Consider the following 10568-nt stretch of genomic DNA (forward strand, 5'->3'; position numbering starts at 1 on the left):
TTTGTGGCTTTCTGTCCAGACTGACATGACCTGACATTTTCTGTTCCTTATTTTCATGAATAATCAACCCAGATAGCAATAGCAGTTGATAATTATTCTCTTCAGTTTTTGGTTTGTTGAGGGCATTTCTTTAAAACTCAGGATTAACATGCATTATCGTAAAGGCTTTTTTTTCTAAACTGAGGAATTAAATAGTACAAGTGTCTGAATGCAAATAAAATTTCTAAACAATGAATGTGATGTAACTGTGGTAGGGACATAGAACAGGAAGTGTTGCACACATATTTCCTGCACTGAACACAAAAATAGGCTCTACATGTAAGAATCCATCATATGTTTTGACTGTTTTTGGATTTCCTTGTTTTTCTCTAATTGCATTTGCATAATTTAGACTTTAAATGCATAACAATTCCTTCAGTTTGTTTGTTTTCTAAGTTGATTTTTGTGCTTGGAAGTATTGAGTTTACTTTGAATAATCGCAACATAGTTTTTGGAGTCCTTCATCTCCGTTCTTTTTAACTTAATAATTCATAACCATAGTCCTGTGTGAGAATCAGTTTTTTGGTATTAATCTTACCCAAAAACACCACATTTTCACAATATTCTGTTTTCAAAATTATTTTTGAAAACCTGAACTATTTTCTAACTTCTTTAAATTCAAACATAAAGCAATTATTCACACATAAGTAATAATGCAAGACATTAGTTTTATAATATTTGTTAAATATTGTTATTTGCCCTTTGCTCAACCTTAAAAAATATACGCAGCATTTTTTAATCTCGGTCACAGTAACAGGTATTTCTTAATTCCAAATGGACCAGTTTTGTCTTTCTTGTAAGGAGCGATGGCCTTCGTTCAGCCAGCTGACTGGCAGTGTACAGCAGCAGGTGATGTGTGTTGGTGCGTTCATGTTTCATTCAGGCAGAAAAACTGATTTTCTGGCATCACACTTAAACCGTAGCACTTTTGAACTTTTTAAAACTGGTATTTATAAAATGTATAGCCAAGATTTTGTTCGGTCTTTAATTTAGAGTATATTAAGTAATATTATTGATAACTGATCAATTGTATTATTGTGACAAGATTCTGAACAACGTGGCTAAAAAAGAACAATGGACAGCGGATGTTTTTACCTCGTTTATTAGAAAGCTGCCTGAGATTCATATTACTTCATATTTCATCACTATGGCAGTAGAACAACCACTGTGAAAACTCCATGTTCAGCTGTTTATCCGAATTGACCATATTTGGGGCGTCGGTCTGGGAAGGCGGCACGTCAGCGCGTACTCACAGGAAGTGAGTCACGCTTACGGTAACGTTACGTCCTTGTTGCAGCAACCGAAGAAGAGAACAAGGAAGCAACATGTGCGAACCATAATAACTCCTACAACAGCCAGAGCAGGCGGACGGACAGGCGACAGGATAGATTCACTTAATCAACAAATGTGAGTGTTTTACCTCCTCTGCTTTACTTTTAAGGTTTTTCGAATGAAAGCGAGGCATTTTAACACTTTGTAAAAAAAAGTTTTTTTGTTTTACATTTATGTTAATTAATTTATAGCGTTTATAGCAGCGTGTTAATTAATTTATACAGCTTCAAACTTTATATATATATATATATATATATATATATATATATATATATATATATATATATATATATTATATATATATATATATACTTGTTGTTTCTGTGTTTCTGGCTCTGTTCAAATGTTCCCTTTAACACTTTGTCGGCTGGTTTTTGCCGACTTTCTGAGTTTCCCCTCGGGGGTTTCCGCTCCGTCAAAAAAAACCCAAACGTGTTTTTTTCCCCTGTCTGTTCAGTGAAGTTTCCTTTTACAGAAAAATAAGTAACTTAAAAAAGAATGAAAGTGTTCATTTTTGTAACAATTATTTCAATTGTGGCGAACGTCATCACCAGACTGCCGCGCACTAACACGTGTCCCCGCTGCGCATCACGCTGTGGACATGACTGCTTTGTCTCCTCGTTGTTCCACGAGGACGAAAACTGGACTTGAGTAACCAAATAAACTGGATATAACGAAAGCAAAACGACTAAAGGGGGCCACGCGGTGTTTTTCTTTCTTTTTTGCAATGTACACTTACAGATAGCTTTGTGTTTTTTTTTATCTCGCTAGAAGAGAGATTTATACTCTGGGATATTTGGAAACACTGAAACTCGTTATCCCTGTCTGGACACTAATCAAATCTTTTCTTTAATTAGTGTCTCTGAGCTGAGGATTGGATTAGGTGTGAAGTGTCAAAAGTATTCAGAAAACAACAAGCAATCAGGCTGTCATATTGTGATTCACTTGTCCAACAAAAGGCCCAGGAGAGGACTGAATAAATGATGTCTTATTGCATGTTCTCATTTGAAGCTTGATGTCAAGGAGCTGAAGTCTGACATCACTGATAAGCTGTCAAGAGTTTATTACTGAAGGAAGACGTGGACTGGTGTCATTCAGGGGAAATAAAACAATATTTCAACAAAAATTTAAAACAAATATTGTGTATGATCACAGTGCTTTTATTGAAAACAGTAAGACCACAGCATATTGATTTATACATAGTTGAGTTTTCTATGTATATTCTGCTCACTGAGCAGAATATTATGCCATTTGACTTGTAATTTTTTGTGTAAACAAAGCGGATACTATTTGGTTATTACTCTGGCTATTTGCAAAGCCTGAGGCCACATTCCAGTTGTTGACTTGTGGTTTTATCACTGCATTATGCAAAATATTAGTCATTGCCAATATTAATATACTGACTACTAATATGTTGGTAGTTAATCTCACTTTCATGCTCCATATGAGACATCTGCTCATCTTTATTTTAATGACATCTCAAAAACAGAAATTTCAGCAAATTTTCAAAGTTGCAGAACATTTTTGAAACTTAAAATCTTAGCTGGATACAATTACTGGCTCATGTCTAGAGAGAAGAGTAGCAATAAAGAGACGTTTTTCTCCAAGAAAGGACCCAGGAATGATTTTTGTTAGCTATAAAAGTTTTTGAATATGTATAATTATGTAATCCACAAATTTAACTGGAAACAGTTCTAGTTGAATTACTAGGGATAACTGGTTAAAGTTCATGTGCTTTATAGGATTGTTAATGCTAAGCAAAACTTTGTTAAAAATTAAGTTTGACAAAGTTATGTTGACTATGAAACCACAATCTCTTAGTAGTCCATCTCACGACATGAACTAGTTTAAGATTCTCACTTGTGTGTCTGGCAAGAGACATCAACATCTGTCCTCATAAAATTTAAACAAATGTGTAATTAATTTAGTAATTAAAACAGAATATAAACTATTCTTATTGTTGTGAAAAAAAATGAGATGTTTTGTATTTTTTTACTCTAGTTGGGTTAGTTTTTATGTACGTATGAGTCTGAATTTAATCCTTGTCCAATCAGCACGGTAAAAGTGCAGTAGCTTCTTTCAGCCAGCTGAAGAGCAGTGTGCAGCAAAATGGGATCTTACTGAAATGACTTTCAATCTTAAAATAGTCATTTTATAAACCTTGATATGGATTTCAGTGATTTTTTTCCCCCATGTTAGCATATTATTAATTCTAATGTGAAGCTAAGTTTTATAGTCTCTGACTTTTAGAAATCATTTAATAAAAATTATTTACCTGCCAAAGTTGCATCCTTTGATTGTATTTTTACCTGTTTAGCTAGTCAGCACAACATTGAACTGACAATGATGAAAACATCTTTAAATAGAAAGCATGTTATTTTCTTTGGACACTTATTGACTTGTGCTACAGCTGCTGTTTTGCGTGTTCACTCTCACGTAATGGCCTGATCATTTGTTGGCTGCTGGCTTGTTGTGTCTCTCTTTGCCGCTCTTGAGGGAAAGCTGTCCTCTGCGTTTCTCGGAACAAATAACAATTTTCCGTCAGAACACCTCACTCAGACTGAAGCCGCGATAACAAAACAGCCGTCTGCACCACAAAGGTTCAAGGTGCGACTCTTCGCCTCAGGATGTTAGCACGCGTGGCTTTAGGTTAGAGCAGCTGCACGCTCTCGGCTGCCTTGGCCTCTTTGGTCAACCTGCCCCAAACAGCCTTGCTATCGGAAGATAAACACCGCAGAGAGCAGCGTATTTACATTCGCTTGGCAACACGGCAGCAGCAGCAGCTAGTTTGCATCTTGTTTGCCTGTGTAAAAACCGTGGGTGTTTTCCACTTCGGAGCCGTGTCAAGCATCTGTAAATTCCTCACAGTTTCCACTTGCCCTTTCTGCTATTTAAAAAGAGGTATGGGGGAAGAGAGCGGGTTGCGTAGGGGAGTATTTTTATCTCTGCTCCTGAAATTCCTAATCCTCCTGATCCCGACAAAGGGAAGTTGAAGCACATAAAAGAAATGTGGCTATAATTGGCAGCAATAGTAACATTTTATTGTGTTATTTACAGAAAAAAAAATGAAGCGGGAGGTAAAAGCTGGAGTCGACTTCCTGAAGCGCCTGGTGGTGGCCAGAGGGAAGCTGGATGAAGCCAAAGCAGAGATGTTTTGCGGAGAAGCTGCAGAAACTTTTGTGTGACAAATACTGCGACCACTGGTACCCTGACAGTCCAGCAAAGGCCAGGCATACAGGTAGGCATCAGCGTACGGCCTTCAGTCCAACATTTAATGAATGAAATCTGATTCCATCCGAAGTTTCTAGATTTCTCTCCTAATATAAACGTAAACGTCGACAGGTGTATCCGGATAAATAAAGTCGGACCTTGCGATGCGGCGGTGCTGAAGGCCTGTGAGGAGAGCCAGGTCACGGCCAGCAAGTGGGACTTCCACCTGAGATAACTCTGTGGATCGACCCACTGGAGGTGTGTGCAAGGTGAGTCACCAGACGGCTTGTTGCAACACACAGAGACACATTACATCTGCATGAGTCATTGATTCACTAAAGTAAAATTATGAGTGACTTTCCTTGGCCCAGCTTTTACAATCACTCACTTTCTCACTCGCAGGTCTGGGGAAAATGGCAGACCTTTCACAATAGCTCGCTTCTGTGAAGAGGAGGAGGAGGAGGAAGATGGGAGCGTAAAGAGGGACCGGGATGACTCCTCCGTCAACCTGGACACATCAGATTACCACTCTGCCACCTCGTCAGATTGCGGCTCTGCCTCATCCAGCGACACGGAGGAGGAGGCCAAGGACGGAGAGGAGAACAAGAAGCTGGAGGAGCATGAGAATAAGGAGGCAGCAGACGGCACCGCCTACACAGTGACGATGGTTCCCAGAATCCGGAAGGGGAACGGAGAAGCACTAAATAAAGTCAGATACGTCAGAAAAAAGGTAATTTTCAATATTAAAGACCTTCTGTATAGGTGTGTTACTGATTCTGTCACTTGATGGGGTCATTTGAATCATTAGAGCTTTATTGTTTGAAAAACACAGACTGATAAGCTACAGATATGCTAAGAACAACACGTTCTCTCATTACCACCAGGCGCTGTAATTGGACTCATACATGCACATCCAGATGCCATAAATACTTGCTGGTGTATTTTATGACACAAATACAACTATGATGCAACCCGTTCTAGAGAGCTGACTTATGCATGATGCAAGAACTGGATAAGGCATTGAAACAATCTTCAGGAACAAACAAACTGTGTTTTGAAATGTAAATGTTCACTGGTGCCACCAAGGGTTAGTTTAGCAGTAGTGGTAACATTTTCTCAGCCTGAATTTGAAAAGGGGATCATCCCTTTGTTTATATTTAAAAAAAAAACAAAGTCACTTTGTATAATTGATCCTGTATCTCTAATATGTGTCCCACTGCTGGTCCTGTCCTCAAATGACTCAAGATCAGATTTAAATTGTTACAGTTTCTCTAATCTGCCACAGTATAAAAATACAAGCTTGAAAGTAGGAACCCCAAGATTTAATAATTTAAGAAATTTTAATGTTTCAAGGGCGTATCTGTTGACAGTGTCATGACAAAGGTTTTATTTTCATAAAACATTTGTAGCATGAGTTCTTCATCCTTATAAAAACTTTACAAGTCCTTAAAAGGAAAGAGATGCTCTATCTTTAAGTGTCAGCTGCTAAGTCAGACTCTCGTGATGTTTCGTCATTATTTCTTTTTTTAAAAAACAGGAAGGAAAATAATTTCTGCATATTTGCTGATATCTTGTGCTCTCTCCAATCTGTTTATTTCTCAGATTCCCGCTAGCCTCCAGTACTTCTACCATCCGACACCGGTGTGGTCCCAGTACAAGAAGGGGGCTCCGGTGTTCCTCACCACAGTGTGTGCGTCCCCCGCGCCGCCTCCTCCACCACAGCAAGTTTTTGGTTACTACATCGTACCACAGCCGTCTCCACAATTCCTTCTTCCTCAGGCCGCCCTGCAGCCGTGGGGAGCAGTGAAGGGTTAGAGCATCCGTGGACCCGGGGAGGGACGGGGAAGCCTTTAACTGAGCCATTTAGTGACGAGTCTTTTGGGCTACATTTGGGCCAAAAAGAGTGATGTTTTTTAAAATTGTCATTTCTAAAGCTACTTCTTGCACAATCTTTAACTTTTCTGCTGACTTGTAGTTTTTTTTTTCATAGACAGCGCAACAATGCCATGAATTTAGCTAAAATTTTTAATCTCCTAGTGTCTCTGCACTTGTTTTTTTTTTTTTTGTTTGTCTTTTTATGTACTGTATTTATTAGAACGACTTCAACCACTGGGTGACTGGACCAACTCAGGAACTCTCAGCAATATTCTTTATGCCAAAAGAAGTTATTTTGTAATAATCATGAACATAGTTTTCTGTGCACAAATTACTGCTAACCTCTGTAAAGTACAATTCAACTACAGCAAGAATATCTGTATATTAAGATAATTATTTTTTACTGAACAGGTTGTATATATTTAACAATGCCTATCCATGCTTTCTGAACTTTCTATTTGTTGTAATTTATTTGACCACCAATAGATGGTGCTCAAGTGGCATCAAGTTTAATTGTTTTTTTATTTTTGTAATGAAACGGAGCATCTATATATTGGAAATTCACAAAACATCTTACTCCCCTTTTAAATGATGGTAAATAATCCTTGTTATGATCACCGCCGCTGTATAAAAAATGCATTCAAATCCATGCTTTCCTCACCAATTCTGTGATTTGGAAGAATATTTATTCACTATTTTGACAGTTTTAAGCTTGTGAGTTTGGTTTATTTGTACCATTTGCAGTGAACCTTTACCTCTTTTACAGCAAATTAAACTCATTTTTACTCTACTGTTCAGCCTGTGGCTCTTCTTCCTCGTGTGAATGTTTCCTGTATGAAGGCGTTGTGTTTTCTTCCTCCAGTATTTTGCAAGGAGACACCTGTTGGTTTGAACTCGACTGTAACTCATCCTGTGTTGTAGACGTTTTCATCAGAAGCAGGATGCTGCAGGGGAAAGATCCTGTGTGTTTGGCGTGTCAAGCCAAGGCCATGACGTTATTCTTGTCTTTGTGCTGCAAATAAATATGACTACATCAATAGATAAACGGATATATTTCTGGATTATTCTACAAGTAAATAATGAAAGTTCAAGTAATTGGCAATTTTCATTATGAAACTATTCTGTTTCCATTAGAGAACAAACATTATACAGATTTGCTGTGCACACCAGACTGTTTCCTATTGGGTTTTATGTCTGCCTTAAATATATCTTTTCTCACTTCTGCTTTCATTTTTTCTTCTCTTCTCACTTCTCCTTTTCTCTGATCTACTCCTTTCTTATTGAGCAGTCTGGATGGCCTAAAACAAAGATATGTTTTTTTGTCCAACATTACTGAAACAACATTTGAAGTTGTAAGGTTATAACGCAGGTTCATTATTTGAAATGTTGTGAAACTGTTGTGCTGCAGTTTATTCTGTTTTTTTGATGACTTTATAGATTAAAAATTGAGAAGGTGTACGATCTGGATGTCTTTTTTTGGGGGTATCTTATCTTCTCTGAATAAGTAATGGTTATTAACTGATTTTAATTAACTTTGATTTGTAATTATCAAGTAACAACTATGTCTATGTTATCTAGCCAACAAGATATAGTTTTACCTAATTTAACTGAGTAAGTAGTTGTTGAATATATATATAAATATGAGATAAATTTTACCCAATTTCTTTAAGTATTTCATATATTTTTTGTTAACTTATTTTATACTCAATATATGGAATTGAATCTGCACTGTAAAAATAATTAGGGTGATTAACTTAAAAACTTGAGTTCAATTGCTGCCTTAAAAAAACAAGTTAATGCAATTTGATATGTTTTTTTCAAACTTATGATGGCAATTATGGTATCTAATTTATTGTTTAGATATGACACCATAAGTTGAAATGACTAACTATAGAACATTATTCATTCTCAAAACATTGAGTACTTCATATTCTATTTGAATTCAAATAATTAAGTTATACCTCTTGTCTAACTAATGACTACTTATTGTATGAACTTCATACTCTGAGTTTAAACAACTTGCAAAGTTACATTATCCATTCAAAAAAAACTTGTTTTATTTTGTCAATGTAACAAATGATTACATATACTTTCAACTCTCATGTTAAAGTTAAATTGACTAATTTTATTCACAGCGATTCCCTTTTTGAGTTCATTTAACTCAAGAGTTTAAGGGAGCAATTGAACTTAACATTGCAAGTTAAGTAACTAACATTTCCAAATATAGTTCACTTTCTCCACTAATAATGCAAAGTTCACCAGTTTCCTAAAAATAATTACACCAAATAAACTAACATTTCAAATATTGTACATTTATTTTTCTATATCAAATATGAGAAAACATTTGTCCAAGACAAGCAGAAGTGTTGACATTTATTGGCGATCCAAAACTGACAAAAACAGAAATAAATTTTTTGACAAATAAAAAATATAATTTTTATATAAAGCTCAATGAAGTAAATGCACTTAAAAGGCACCAATTCAGAACTTTAACTAATGTTTTATTAACTTCATTGACCATCTATAATGTCCATATTTATTTTTCCACCTTAATTCCAACAAATTATAGATTTTAGCACAATTTACAGTTTGTTTTAAAATTTTTGTTTTCCCCCTTTACTTGCAGATTCATTTATGACTCTCAAATGTTTATTTTTATCCTTTTTTCCAGGAGTTGCTTTTACATGTCTCATGTTTTTACTTTACCTTATGCATTTCTGCTTTATTATGCAAATAAGGTGGGCAGTGACGTTTATCTAATGTCAGCCAGCTGTGGGGACCATCTTAAGGGGGGCTGTCCTTCTTGGGTAAGTTCAACTATTGGTCAACAGATCTGCACATGGATTCTGCTCCTTCCTGTCTGTTGACCAATAGTGGAAGAGCTGACCCAAGAAAGACATAAAACAGAGATATGAGGATACACACACACACACACACACACACACGAACACACACACACACACACACACACACACTTAAGACATGAATGCATCTACAAATAAGTCAATGGTTTCCTTCACAGACAATCAGGAGACCAACCTGCATCCCCTTCATGGCATCATCCAGAATATCAGCATCAGCCTTAAAAAGAAGAAAGAAATAATGACATTTGTGTGCAAGTAAAGAATGTAAATACCCTTGTATCTTTATACTGCAAGTTTTTATACTATTGTGATGTTTAACAATCAGCATGTTTTGACACTTGTGGGGTAATATGATGCACTTCTGTTCAGTCGGTGAATGACCTGACACACACTCCCACTTTGTCAAAGCATAGAGCATAATGGCAATGAAACAGGCCACTGTTGTGGATGAGGCCAACATCTAGAAACATTAGACGTTGAAAATAAGCCCCACCTGAAAAAAAGCCAGTTTATGTGTACATCATATTCAACATATTTTCAGCACTTTACTTTGTAGTCCTCATTTTTGACAAACTTTTTTCATCCACAGAACTTGTATTTTCATGCATGAGCACAGTGTATGGCAGATTAAAAACCACCATTGTGAAGCGCTGAAATTATTCCAAAAAATGTAGGACACTAGCAGTGTTTCCATTTTAATGCATTTTTTAAAATAATCAAATTCTTAAAATGTCAAAAGAAATGAAAGAAAATGTGAATCAGGCATGTTTCCATCAATATGTACACTGATAAATAATTACTGTAAAATGAGAAAAAAAAAAACTAATCGAGAGTATAACTTTTAACAGTGTACCCCAAAAGGGTCAATGCAAATTGTTACCTCAGCTTTATTAGGTAAATTCTGTAGATTAGTTTTTACAGTGTGGTGCTTCTCAAATTGATGCTCCGTTTGCCTAAACGGTGGGCGGACGACGATAGTTTTGACATTTTTGGAGTTGTTCTCCACTCTGGGCACATTTATAGAGGCTGGGATAATATTTAGTCAAGTTCTTCTGACCTTATTCCCAACTGTTTCTTGAAATGTAAACTAAACCAAATAAACACCCCTTGAAAAGTTTCATCTTCGAAAAGCATTATGACTATATGTTTTATTAGTCAATAAATAAATAAATAAATAAATAAAACAAGTTGCAGTTGGTTGTGGAAAAAGGTTTGCTGCCTCTTGGTGTTTTCGTGTAAAGGGGCGTA

At 36.3% G+C, this 10568-nt stretch overlaps 1 pseudogene; it reads left to right on the top strand.

Annotated features, from left to right (window-relative positions):
* The first annotated feature begins 839 nt into the window (after positions 1 to 839).
* On the top strand, positions 840 to 6586 carry LOC129356505 (maternal B9.15 protein-like; annotated as a pseudogene).
* The last annotated feature ends 3982 nt before the right edge of the window (positions 6587 to 10568 follow it).

This window comes from Poeciliopsis prolifica, unplaced genomic scaffold (assembly GCF_027474105.1).
Source record: "Poeciliopsis prolifica strain line A6 unplaced genomic scaffold, Auburn_PproV2 SCAFFOLD176, whole genome shotgun sequence".
Taxonomy (NCBI): domain Eukaryota; kingdom Metazoa; phylum Chordata; class Actinopteri; order Cyprinodontiformes; family Poeciliidae; genus Poeciliopsis; species Poeciliopsis prolifica.